Raw genomic sequence first — 14,073 nt, 5'->3', positions numbered from 1 at the left:
TCTTTGAACGTAAGAACCTTGTTCTCCTTTGCAATGGAAAACATGGAGGAAGCACAGCAGCAACCAAGGTGACAGCAAACAGCAAGATGAGGCCCCTGAGATGGAAGATCCTTGGTAGCTGCTGAGCATCCTTTCTCGAAACCGTGCCGTTCTGCTGTTTTATTCATTACAGTTTGTTTGCTTGTTTTTTTGAGACAAATTCTCATGTAGATCAGGCCACACTCAAATTCACTATTTTCCCAAAGATGATATGGAATTCCTGATTATCCTGCCTCCACACTTCAAGTACTGGGATTACAAGTGTGAAATACTATGCCTGGCTTGGAGTTGTCTTTTTTAATTTCTCAAGAGAGCACTGGTAGAGGTAATAATCCTCTATATACTAATCAATACTTCTTCTACATTAAAGGGAGAGAAATAGACAGAATGACTAATGAACCAACATCCGTAAAAAGCTAGTTTCTTCTGATCTGTCCCAAGATGAGACTAGGTATCAGTTATCCTCCCAGTCTCCCTGCCTCCTGCCTCTATTCTCAGATCCTCTCATTTACCAGGAAACCTATGATGCTGGCAGAGAGGCTCTAATGGTTTGAATGAGAATGGCCTCACAGGCTCATATATTTGGATGCTTATTTACCAGATTGGGAGGTGTGGCGTTGTTGGAGAAAATATATGAAACGTGACATATATGTATATATGTATATGCGTGTATGTGCGTGCGGGGGTGGGGGGTGCGTGCGCAACGTGCTCAATCTGTGTAATGTTACTCGTATGTATGTCTTCAGGGATATCCGCTGTGGCTTTTTCTTGGGTTCTTGGGTGTGATGTCGTCCCAGTATAGACCATAGTACATCTAATTGGCAGGGACCTCCTCTGGAGTGGGGAAAAGACTGAAAACATGTTTTCCATTTTAACAAGAATTCTTGTTGTCCACAGACTTGAGTTTCCTGAGGCCTGGCAGCACGCTTCCAGGGCTCACTGGCATTGCTGTCTTAATTAGAGTGATTTAACGATTTTCAGTGGTCCAGGCAGGACAGCTCTCCCTTCGTCCTTCCCACCTTTGCAGGAAATTCCAGCCACACTCCCTTCACACAGTGTCTCCCTTACTCTTTCTTCATTTCCCTTCTTTGAAGTAATAAATATTCCTTCAGAACTTCAAAAACATCCAGTCGCACAAGTTACAGCTTCTAAAATGAAAATGAAGTCTTCTATCCCTGGATGGCCAAGGGCTAGACATAAAACCATCCCAAGGAAACCAAGAGTCTAACTCAGAGCTCTTGACCCCAGTAGCAAATGACATCAAAGCCTCCTGGGACCTCCCCATAGCCTTTTCCTTTCCATGTACCACAACAGAGACCTGAGACTGGAAGACAGCTCATTTCCTCAGCCAGAAACAAGAAGGCCTCAGAACCCGAGAGTGGGGTGGCTTCAGCGAAACATAGAGCATCTCAGTCTTCCACCCATCCCAAACTAGGTAGCAGAGGTAGGATTTATGGTGGGTGTGGGCTTTTCTGTCCTGAGGGTCCATACCCAAACCTTCTAATGCTGTTTGCATCTCTTAACAACATAGACTTCTGTTCTGTGGCAGTTTGAATACCAAGTCACTGTGAAACTTCAAGCTTGTTCCAATGGCAGTGCCTCCGTGCCATGCTCAGAACGGGGAGGTCACAGCAGCATTTCCAGGCCACAGCTTAAGCAGGAAAACCACAGGTGAGACTTATAAGGGGCACACAGGCAGAGAACTTTGGGTTACACAGGCAGAGAGATGGGGTGATTGGTTCCTGGGAGGCTGCATCTTGGACATTTCCCCCTCACAGAGACACAGGAAAGATAGGTGAGCTTAATTTTTAAATGGAGCCCGAGTATATCTCACAGCAGCAATTACGAGCATAGAAAGCACATGTTTTACCTCACAACTATTTGCACATCAATAGCAGAGGTCAGTCTGAATCTCTACATATAAGAATTATCTATCTGAGTTCACATAAGAAGAAAGCAAGATTCACTGGAGAGATGAAGTGAGACAGACATGGAGAGAGACGGAGATATGGAGAGAAACTGAGATTCTCTGACAGAGAAAGAGAACCTGGCAGATGCCCTGCGTTTGCCTCTTAGATACGCCTTTGCTAGCTATATAAACATAAGCAATCTACCTCTGTCTGAAGCTGAGGTTCCTCATTCCCAAAGATAGTAATAGAGATTACTTATATCATATGGATACAAGGTAGATCAAGTGATATCAAACAAAAGCAGACAAGATAACACTTATGAACATTAAGGACTCAAAGTTCAACCATTCTTATTTCGCCAAAGAAATACACCTCATTCAGTTTATGCAATGGGCACAAAAACAGAAGGAATAAAAAATTAAAGTTAAATATATATTTTACAGAAAATTGTGTTCTTCTAAATGTACAATCCAAAAATATTCGATGTGCTTTTATAAACTGACCCGCAGGAATGTGAACTGATTCTCCATATTTGTTTGGGTTCCATAGGCATCCTCAGTGTTTGAGTTCTTGATAGATTCTGCATAGATCACGTGCCATGCATGAGCTCTATACAACTAATTGAACTTGGCTCTTGCAAAGATGAAAAGCAACAGCTAAATTTCAGAAAGAAGCCGGCATCTTTGAGAAATATGAACAATTTTGAAATGTAAAGATCGCTTTCAAAGCAGAGAAAGGTGAAAAGAATTTGTCACAAAGAACATTGAAGCAATGAGAAAACAAAATAGAGAGAGCATCAGCAGGTACACGGGCAGATGGGATCATGACAGAGAGGCCAGAAGGTGGATGATGTGAGGTAAGGAGATGGACGATTAATAGTGCAGAGAGAGGTGGTAGAGCAAGACAGAGACCACCACAAAGGAGATGGGTTCTACAATTCTCTCTCTCTCTCTCTCTCTCTCTCTCTCTCTCTCTCTCTTGAATTTTTGAGACAGGGTTTCTCTAGCTTTGGAGCCTGTCCTGAAACTAGCTTTTATAGACCAGGCTTACAGAGATCTGCCTGACTCTGCCTCCCAAGTGTTGAGATTAAAGGCGTGTGCCACCACCGCCCAGAGGGTTCTACAATTCTAATTAGAGATGGTGTCTCTTGATCTTAACACTACTATTGGCTGAAACCATGTGCGCTTTTGTAGGTGAAAATTCTCAAACATTCATGACTTCAGGTGAGTGATTCTAAGGATTTTGTCATCAGAAGATTTGGCAAGGCAGAGATTAGCTCCGAGTTGCAAATGATCTTTCCTGGAGCTTGTGTCTAATCGAGGAAGGGGCTTAGTTGATGACTAGACTCTAGACAGTGAGTTTTCCAGACTTTTGAGCCCGTTACACTCCATCCTCATGTCTAGGCTCCTCTTCCTTTTGGTATTGATCAGACTCTAGATGAGGTCCCACTTTATTCCTCTACAGAGCTATAAACTATAACCACAGTGAATTTATACACTGCCGTCTCTATAAGAGTTGGAGTACCTTATCATTATGTGTAATTGCTCCCATGGCTCCCACAGTTCTTGGTTAGACTTTCAAAAATGTAAGCTTTGGCAAGCTTATGAAAGAAGCTAAGATCTGCTCAGATGACCAGTGTAATTCCATCTAGATCGTCTCCTCAAGTTCATTTTAGACAAGGCCAAGTCTGTGAAGACTGGGCTAGACAGACTTATGGTGTTTCAAAGGAGAAACAGGAAGGGACAGAACCACATCTGTAGCAGTTGCTGCCACAGTGTGGCTCCCACATCACCTCCTTCATTACTGTGACACTCACTACAAAGTAATGTCTCTCTAGAAACTGTCCCTTTGGTGACCTCCTCATACAGGGCCATGCCACTTTCTTGGAGAATGAGTGGGAAGGGCAGGAAGGTCATGTCAAGCAACATTTGCTAATGCTGAGTAATAGAGTGAGGTTTCTCTGAAGGGTCTTCCCAGCTTTTACATGATTCTGACCCTATTTTCAGGCCACTCCCACGGACTAATCCTAGTTCCCCAGCACACTGACACCAACAAGGGTCCTCAGCAGACTTCCTACATATAGATTTTCATCTCAAACTCTGAATCCCAGGGAACATCCCACCAAAGATAAAGCCTGAATGTAAGGAAAGGGGTCACAGGATATAGATAGAAACAGTCCTTATGGAATCCAGATAGAAATAGTCCTCTTGGGCCGGGCGGTGGTTGCGCACGCCTTTAATCCCAGCACTCGGGAGGCAGAGGCAGGCGGATCTCTGTGAATTTGAGGCCAGCCTGGTCTACAAGAGCTAGTTCCAGGACAGGAACCAAAAAAAGGTACGGAGAAACCCTGTCTCGAAAATCCAAAAAAAAAGAGAAAGAAATAGACCTCTTGGAAACTGAAACGAGAGAAGGAATGGGAGCATGGGCCAGGTGGCAAGTGTTCATTCTTCATTAGAAACAATGGATTTCCCAGATATTTACAGAGCTTAGTTTGTAAGGTTGCGCTGCTTGCAACAAGCACATGTTTTCCTATAAAAACAGTTGAATTCTAGATTAGCAACAATTAAATAGAAAAGGGGAAATAAAGTTTTGCCCTCTAGAGATAAACAGGAAGGTGGGATTTCCCTTTTAGAGCACTAGCTTAGCTTTCGAAGGAAGTGAAAATCATACACACATAGTCATCTTTGTTCTTTTGGGATCCCTAAGGCATGCAGGAATCCACACAACTGAAAAGTTTCTTCTAAAGACAAGTATTTTTCATAAATTTCCATTATACACAGAGAAGTAATTCCAATGCACTTGAGGAAACTGTCCTATTAAGCACAAAATCCTGTTAGTGAGTTTCCACTTGCTGAACTGGTAGTAGATTTGAACCATTCTGATCATCAACTGTTTCACTGTTGAGATAACAATCCTCTTTAGCAGCAATTTTCAGACTTCAACGTACAAACAAGCTGCAGAGGACATGGCTACAATGTAAATAACATGGATGCAAGCTGCAGGGGAACTGGTCACAGGCAAATCCTCAGATAGTAGAACTGAGGCTCCACCTTTCTAACAAGGTTTCTGGGAACAAGCATACTTCCTGGGCTGAGGCTTTGACAATACCCTCTGATGGCTTTGTCCTCACCCTTGGCCATTAGCAGCCCAGGGTTAGACTATCGTTTGTCCTAGTTACCTCCTTTAAAAAAATTCACTATCAAGTTTACATGTATGTGCAGGTTGGAAGCAAGTATGTAAATACATCTTTTAAAGGAAATTTCAAAAGAAACCTGATACCCAGAGAGATGGCATGTTTCCAGAATTTACTTGTTGGAGTAAGTAATAGCAGAGGTTACAATTCATTCTCTGTAGTGCTCGTCTTCTTCCAATTCCTAAAGCACCTACTAATCTATTGTTCTATCTCTAGTGTAGACTGAAAAGCCAGATCACTAGTAAATGTTCCCACATACTCATTTAGAATCATATGAGCTTTACTTTAACCAAATATTCAAAGTAGTATTCAGCCCCAGTGCCTTATATACATGTACTTTTTACTTTTGGTCAAACAATGAAATATGCACAGCTTCCAGGATAGTTGAAATAATTTCCAAATAACAAATTAGCATCTGACTGGCTTTTAAAAAGGCTGAAGACTTGTCATATGTCACAAAACCAACCAACAAGGATACAGGATGTATGCTTAACTTTAAATATCTGACATACAATAAATTTTGTGTTTTCGTATGCCCAAACAATACATGAAAATATTGATGTTAAATATTAGTCGCTGCTTAACTAAAACCTAAATTCAACTAGAAAGTTCATTTTTTCCCCCAGCTCAGTGTTAGGAAGATAAATGCCCTTAACTAGGCTTGTCTGTGGTGACCGTTTCATAGTGTATCAAAATATTTCAGGGTATTCTGTGAGTATAATCAAACTGTATTTGTCAGTAACTTAAAAACAAGAATTTATCAAACTGAAATTAAAGACTGTACTATAAGCAGAAGAAAAAATAAAAAGAAAAAGAACAAGTAATCAGGAACACAAAACCAAAGCGAGAAGGATGAACGAATTTTGTAGATATGTGTGTAGCTAGAGAGAGAAAACTAAGAATAATTGACATTTTTGACAAATTAATGCAGAGTAAGAATTCTTATTATGGATTGGCTCTTAATTCCTAAATGAATAAAAACTTTCCATTTAGGGATTTACTAATAAAACATAGGGCCAAAGGGAGGAGAAAAAAACACCCTCTATTAATATCCTAGCTGGCACAATAAAAAGTTCTTATGCTCTGAAAAATCAATGATGTAAACAAATACAATTATAAAAAGTCTAAGGTTATAAAATCAAGTCATAAAATATTACAAAATTCTTAGAATCAGGGCTGGAGAGATGGCTCAGTGGTTAAGAGCATTGCCTGCTCTTCCAAAGGTCCTGAATTCAATTCCCAGCAACCACATGGTGGCTCACAACCATCTGTAAAGAGATCTGGCGCCCTCTTCTGGCCTTCAGACAAACACACAGACAGAATATTGTATACATAATAAATAAGTATTTAAAAAAAATTCTTAGAATCAAATGGGAACAAGAGGTCTATACATCAAGATTTATGGGATTTATGGGACACAATTAAAGTAGTAATTATAAATAGAAAGAAAAATTACCCACCACCAAAATAAAATAACCAAGCGTCGGAAACCTAAAGTCAGAAAATCAGTGTAAGTCCAGAGAATCAAGGCAGAAAAAAAGTGATAGCAATAAAAAAGAGGTCAATGAAGTAGAGAAAAGATGCATAAGAAGTAAGTTGAGCGAGACAGAGTACTGTCCCTGAAGACTCCAGAAGGGTGGACAGATCTCACATGTAACTAAGGCAATGTCCAAAAATATGTATCTCTAAAAGCATGGTAAGTATGGCCAGAAGTGGAAAAGCAATAAAAGCACAGTAGGAACAGGAATCCAGCACTACATTTGAATATGTAGAATAAATCAGTAATTTCCCAGAAACATCCAATAACCCAAAGAGGGAAAAGAAATGAAACATGGAACATATTTTTAAAATTCAAAAAAATCAAATCATAATTAAAATTCTTCCACCAAATAAGCCCTGAACAGAGGTTCTTTTGCTATCTTTTGTTTTTGTTTTTAGGTGTGTTCTTGTGAATTTTGAGGGAAGAAGTAATCCTAGTTTTACACAGTTTCCAAACATAAGAAATGGGGGAAAATCATACTACCACTTTCATTAGCAAACTGAATATTCAAAAGGAAATATATAAATGAATTCCATATACAAATGTAATTATACATGTCAAAAATAAAACCTGCCAATAAAATGTCATGTAAAACCAACATCTAAAATTCCTTCACAAGAAAAAGATTATTTTGATGTCTCAAACATTGTCTATTTGGTTCAACAGAACAGTGACACAAAGGGGAGAATCACAAGGCTACATTTTGAATTTTATACAGAAAAAATAAATGTTTCATGAGTAATGAACTTCAACTTTTAAGACAAATGTGCAAAAAATGGTGAAGGTGAATATGTACAGCCAACTTAAATTCATAATAATGCAGATAGTGAGTTGGTGTAATGAACAGGAAAACAGACCAATTAAACACAATGTAAGATTGCAAAACAGACCTAGGAGTTGGTATACACCTGGTGCCATGCTATAAAACCAGACAAGAATGAACACTTTAATGAATACCATTAAAGAAATTGGCTTGTCACATTTCTTTAAAAGTAGTATGTATCATACACTATATGCAAAAAAAAAAACAAAACAAGTATGCTAAAAGGCGACAGTCTGAAAGGCAAAACTAAAACTCTAACATAAGAAAATGAAAAATATTGTTCTAACCAGAAGGAGAAAAATGAATGAATTCACCTATACTGTGAACTGAAGAGAAAACACTAAAGGATCAGCAATTATTGCATAATGGGATGGTCTACTTCACGATAGTAAGGAAAAATTTAAAAACTGGCAAAAGTAAGAAATCTGTTTATTCCACTTGGGGTGGACTAACCTGGGGTGAATGATAGGTCCAGGCCACAGGACTCATTCACACTGTCTGGTAATTGCTCAGCAGAGATGTGATGTGGGAGTCCCCTCTGCGTGCTGTGATTACCATTAATGAATAAAGAAAGTGCCTTGGCCTGTTGATAGGGCAGAACTTAGGTAGACAGGGAAAACCAGACTGAATGCTGGTAGAAGTAAGATGGAGAGAGATGTCATGATCCAATGCCAGAGATAGACGTGCTGAAACTTTGCTGGTAGGCCACAACCTTGTGGTGATATACAGATTAATAGAAATGGGTTAAATTAAGAGCTAGTTCCAGGACAGGCACCAAAAACTACAGGGAAACCCTGTCTTGAAGATAAAACAAAAAACAAAAACAAACAACAACAACAACAACAAAAAAAGATGTAGAAGTTAACCAAAAAAAAGCTAGAGCTAATGGGCTAAGCAGTGTTTTAATTAATATAGTTTCTGTTTGGTTATTTTGGTTCTGGGTGGCCAGGATAAATAAGTGGCCTCCTTTTATAGAGATGAAGCCTGTGTTTGCATGTTTGCTAACATCCCTATGCACATTCCTCAAATACCTGGCCCATTCATCTATCCACACTCTTCATTTATAAATCACTATTGCTGTGGTATATTGGTCTATACCCTGTCAATTATATTTTAAATAAATGCTGATTGGCCAGTAGCCAGGGAAGTATAGGTGGACAACCAGACAGGAAATAGAGGTGGGTCAATGAGAACAGGAGAATTCTGGGAAGAGGACGCAGTCCTGGCCCAGACACAGAAGAAGCAGGATGTGACTGTCCCACTGAAAAAGGTACTGAGCCATGTGGTTAACATATACTAGAATAATGGGCTAATATAAGTCATAAGAGTTAATAAGAAGCCTGAGCTAATGGGCCAATCAGTTTATAGTTAATGTAAACTTCTGTGTTATTTCTTTGGGACTTAATGATTATGGGAACCGGGCAGGACAAAAACCCAACAACACACTATAATTGATGTATTTTGCTATTTGAAGAAAAAAAAAAAAACATGAAATTCAGCATTGTAATTCTTCACCGCAGATCTTTGTGTTTTTAAATGAAGATTACATGAACTTTCAAGATTTAGTGTGAGAATTGTATGAGCTTCTCTCTCCCTGCAGAACAAGTCCACACTCATGTAGTCAAGCTGTCCCACCGTGTTATCTAGTGCTCTTCTTCACATAGTTCTTTCCTATTTCTTTTCATATTTACTACTAATTATTTTGTCACTTTCACTTCATAAGATGTTTTCTTCAGATATAGCTTTTATTGGGAGCTGTTGAAATTCAGAAACACACTCATTTCTTCTTAATCTCTTAAAAACCGGTGTTACATGAAATTATTTTTTAGGTTGTTCTTGCGTGTTGATTCAATCTGAAAGAAAATGAAATTTTCCTCTTCCATGTTTTACGTTTAGCTTCTTTCATATCTCATAAAGTATAAAGGAAGAGTCTAACTTCACTGAATTCATGTCTAGAGAAAAGAAACTAATAATAATTTAGTAGAAAATACTGGATCATTTTCTATTCCACTTATTTTTCTGTTCATTTTAATTTTTACTTTTGCTTATCTTGTAATTTTTCTAATGACATAAGGGAGGAACTTCGATTAATAATTTTATATCTTTTTAAATATTGCATGGATTTTTTTCTTTTTTTTTTTTTTTTTTTTTTGGTTTTTCGAGACAGGGTTTCTCTGTGGCTTTGGAGCCTGTCCTGGAACTAGCTCTTGTAGACCAGGCTGGTCTCAAACTCACAGAGATCCGCCTACCTCTGCCTCCCAAGTGCTGGGATTAAAGGCGTGCGCCACCACCGCCTGGCTATTGCATGGATTTTTAAAGATATAAATTTCCCTGCAAGCATTAACCTTCAAAATTCACACAGTTGCCAGTACCATTCCACTCAAAATGTTTACTAATCTCCATCAAAAGGTCTTTTTTGACTTATGGATTGAGTTTTTTTTTTTAATGATTTTGTTTTTGTTTATTGAGACAGAATCTCCCTTAAAATGGCCTGACACCTAGCTGAGACATGTTGTCTTACACCAATAATCCCAGTACTCGGGAGACAGAAACAACATATCTGGCTGACCCACAGATTATTTAGTAATATTATTTAATTGCAAAAAACAACTGTGGATTTTAAAGATAATTTGTTATTCCCATTTATCTTAGTGTTACTGAGGTTAAAAAACTCTACTCTGTATGATTTTAATCATAAATATATTGATACTTGTTTTATAGTGTTCTAGTTTGGAGAATACTATGTATTATTTTCAGTTATTGAGTATAATGTTTCTATAAATATCAATTAGATTACAATATTTGATAATTATTTTGAAATCTTACGTATTTGTCCTGATTTGTTTTTAATCTTTTTATTGTATAAATTATTAAGGAGGTGATGAAAATTTCAGCTATAATGAATTATAAGTATGGCAGTGTCTCCATCAGGTCTGTCAAATTCTCAGTTCACTTATTTTGAGGATAAAATATTAAGTACTTAATTTTCTTACAATGTTGCCAGTCTTCTTCACAAATTCAACACTTATCATTTTATTATCACAATACATAATTATTTTGTGCTTATAATTTTTCATGCTTTTAATTTTCATCTCCTTATTTTATATTTAAAGTGTGTGTATTGTAAACAGTATATAATTTAAAAATTATAATCTGTATTTTCATGACTTTCTGAAACAACTTCTACTTAATAAAAGAAATTACTTAGTTGGATTTAAGTGCATCCATCTTGGCTTTTGTTTTCCTCTTTGGTAAATCTTGTTGGTTCTTGGTTTCTTTTTCTCTGCCTTCTTGTTGATGAATTAAGTAATTTTTATTCCATTTCGTCTTTTGACATTTTACCTACAACTATTTGTATATATGTGTACTTTCCTGATTGCGCTAAAGATTATAAGGTACATATCTAACTTGATCCAGTCTTTATTCAAAAACATCACTATCTCAAGGTTAATGTAGCAGGATTTTGCATTCACCATGGCTTAGTCCTTTGGGATAACATGGAGTGTTCTTATGACCTTATCAATGATGTATAGTTTCTCTTTTTATCCACTCATTTTTCTTTCCTTGCTGTCCCACAGAAACTGATTTCTAAGCCACTGTCTAATAAATCTCCTGAACACTGAATTCTATCTTGGCGTTTGCTTTCTAGAGAGTCCATATGGCAAATCAAAGAATAGCTGTGGATTTTTTTCCACCATTGGAAACCCCCTTTGATGTGATTTTCACTCAGACTCTAGCCAGTCAGTCTTTTCAGTCTTTCCAAGATGAAGTGCTTGCCTCAATCTCTGGCTTCTGCCACCTCTTCTTTGCCAGCACATCACAAGTCACAATCCTTGTCCACTTTTGTCCTGTGTCCTGAGTACATCGAATACTCCCAAATGGTGAGCTCTAACGCCATATCGCCAAACATTTTTGAACAGCAAAAGGAGGCTTTTTTTTCCCAGCTTGAGACATAGATTCAGGAGTACACATTGCTTCTCTCAAAAGCTCTTGATAGTTGACAAGACAGACAATTGTTAAACAGAAATAGAACAGTGAAGTATGCAGACATTACGGAAGATGAGCACACTGAGGAGAAAGTGGGACTGTGGTATCTAGGGATTGGGAGCAAAAGTCATGAAAGACTCTGATTTGTAATGAAAACAATCCTTGAGTTAGATCTTCAGGGGGAATTGTGCATTTATTGGAGAGACAAAGAAGAGGAGTCGTTACCAGAGAAGGAAAATTATAAACCTTCTGTCTGGAAGTTATAGATATATGAAAATTCTGGCAAGTTCTTATACTGAAAACATTCTGTCACAAGCAAAAAGAGTAAAGCTGTATGTGCATGTGCATGGAGAGATATGGAAGGTGAGAATAACAGGAAAATCCAGCTTAGGAGATAAAGCTCATGAGCTCTATACCACAAACTAATGCTCATGATAAAACTAAGCTAAACATCTCATGTTTAATCAGGACATTTTAAGTCCATGTTGTATTTTATTGAATTTGTAGCACTTGTTTAGGATACTCTGTTTCCACGATATGAGTGCAAATGCTACCACTGCCATATATGTAACTACAGGCCGAAAATGGTAATTCATTCATTCTCTAGTTTTCCCAATATACAAATACATTGTTCATATGGGACAGTGCTTATTATGTAGACTCAAAAGTAGATGTTGGGATGGGAAATATGGCTCAGTCATGAACGTGTTTGCTGAACAAACATGAGGACTTGAATTTGGATCCCCTGGACCTATGTGAAGAGCTGGGTATGTCAGTGCACATCTGTAATTCAGTCTCAGAGGAAAGAGAGAAACCCTGGAACTCACTGGCCAGCAAGAAGCCTAGTTGAACTGGTGAGCTCAGGTCTAGTTAGGGACTCTATATAAACAAATTAATGTGAAGAGGGACTGAAGAGGACATGCTGACACTAACCAATATATGGTCTCCACATACATAAGCACACGCATGCATGTGCACTTACATATATGAGCATACACACGGACATGTATACACATAGAGACATATATGTGCATTTTGTCATGTGTAAGACTTTTAAACTTGATTGTCAAGTTGCTTGGATTGAGGAACTTAGATTAAAACAGGCCACTGCATTTGTCTGTGAGAATTTTTCCACCGAGGACTGACTGAGAAGAAAAGACTTGCCCTGAACTGGAATTACATCGTCCCATGTGCTGGAGCACTAAGAGTCTCAAAGGCAAAGCAGGAGGAGGCTGGCACATAGACATTCTCCCTCTGCTTCCTGACTGTGTGTGAACTGTTCTACCACCCTCTCCATCTGCTCCAAGATGGACTCAAACCTTTGAATCTAGATCCAAAATGAACTCTTCTTCCATTAGACTGTTTACATCAAGCATTCTGTCACAGTAGCAAAAGCTTGAATAACGTGGTGCTGAAATAAGATAAACAGTCATGGATATCTTTAGTAGTAACTTAGAAACGTGGTGTAGAGCAGGGGTTAGCACATTGCAGTCTGTGGGCCAATCCTGACCCACTTCCTATTTCCATATGGCTGTGATTTAAGACACACATTTCAAATAGCTGAAGATAAAAACAAATATAATATGAAAAGTATGTAAAATTAGAAGTTTTGTTTAAAAAAAAACAATTTATACTTTCTACCTTCATAGTAATAGCCATGTAAAACAGTTATGATATGGATTGTGGTCAATAAACCTGAAGTATTTTATAACTGGTTCTTCATAGAAACTGTATTTAACTCCTATTATGGAAAGAGAACACCACAGTCTTTGGTATGTACTGGATTTGAATTATAATCCTATCTATACTTTTACCAGTTACACCATTTAAATGCTTAGCATCTCTGAATTCTAAAATAATCATTTAAAAGTGTGTATAATAAATACTATGTGGAACAGATTACAGTTTAACAAGTGTGTTTTTCCCTGTTTGCATGGTGTTAGAGGTACTCATTTGAAATCTAACCAATTAAATACACATTGCATGTTCTTAGAGACTCATGTTCAGTGTTTAGCTAGTTGATACCAAACAAAGAAAGGAAATAAATTATGGTGAACAGGCTTTAGGCTTGTGCAGAAAAAATTTCCAGGCAGTGGTCCATGGTTTATAGCTGATGTGAAGACTCTGGTTTTTAAGATACTGTGAACATGCGGTGGTTTCTGTTAGGGTTGCTAACCAGTCCAGCCTAAGTGAGATCATTTCAAACTGGAGACACTTCAGAGCCACAGAAACAAACATGAGCATACGATTTTGCATATGGTGTCTAGCTCCCTAGGAACCAAACAAGTGTCTATGGAGTGTCTGCATCTCAAATGGTTCTATTTGTTTCCTACATTACTTAGATTCAAAGCCCTTTCTTAAAGAAACCACGCTTTCTGTGACTCACCTGCTCCTGCATGTAAGTTTACAAAATGCACTGATTTAATCCTCTCACCCAGATTCACTGATACACAGTCTCTCAAAACTTTAGAAGAACTGCAATCAAACAAGGGAGGGCACCTTTCGTTCATCTCCACTTGTATTCTTGCTTTCTTTCTATTGCTTCTCTGCTCTATGCATTACCAGTGATCAGTTCTGGGTT

The 14,073-nt window shown here is 38.0% G+C and overlaps 1 protein-coding gene across 1 annotated transcript in view; it reads right to left on the bottom strand.

Annotated features, from left to right (window-relative positions):
• Pappa2 (pappalysin 2) overlaps positions 1–14,073 on the bottom strand; it is a 230,250-nt gene that overhangs the window by 100,883 nt on the left and 115,294 nt on the right. The window lies entirely within an intron of this gene.

This window comes from Chionomys nivalis, chromosome 5 (assembly GCF_950005125.1).
Source record: "Chionomys nivalis chromosome 5, mChiNiv1.1, whole genome shotgun sequence".
In the NCBI taxonomy this organism is placed as follows: domain Eukaryota; kingdom Metazoa; phylum Chordata; class Mammalia; order Rodentia; family Cricetidae; genus Chionomys; species Chionomys nivalis.
Note: the sequence above shows the minus strand (reverse complement) of the source record. Positions and strands in the feature narration are given on the sequence as shown.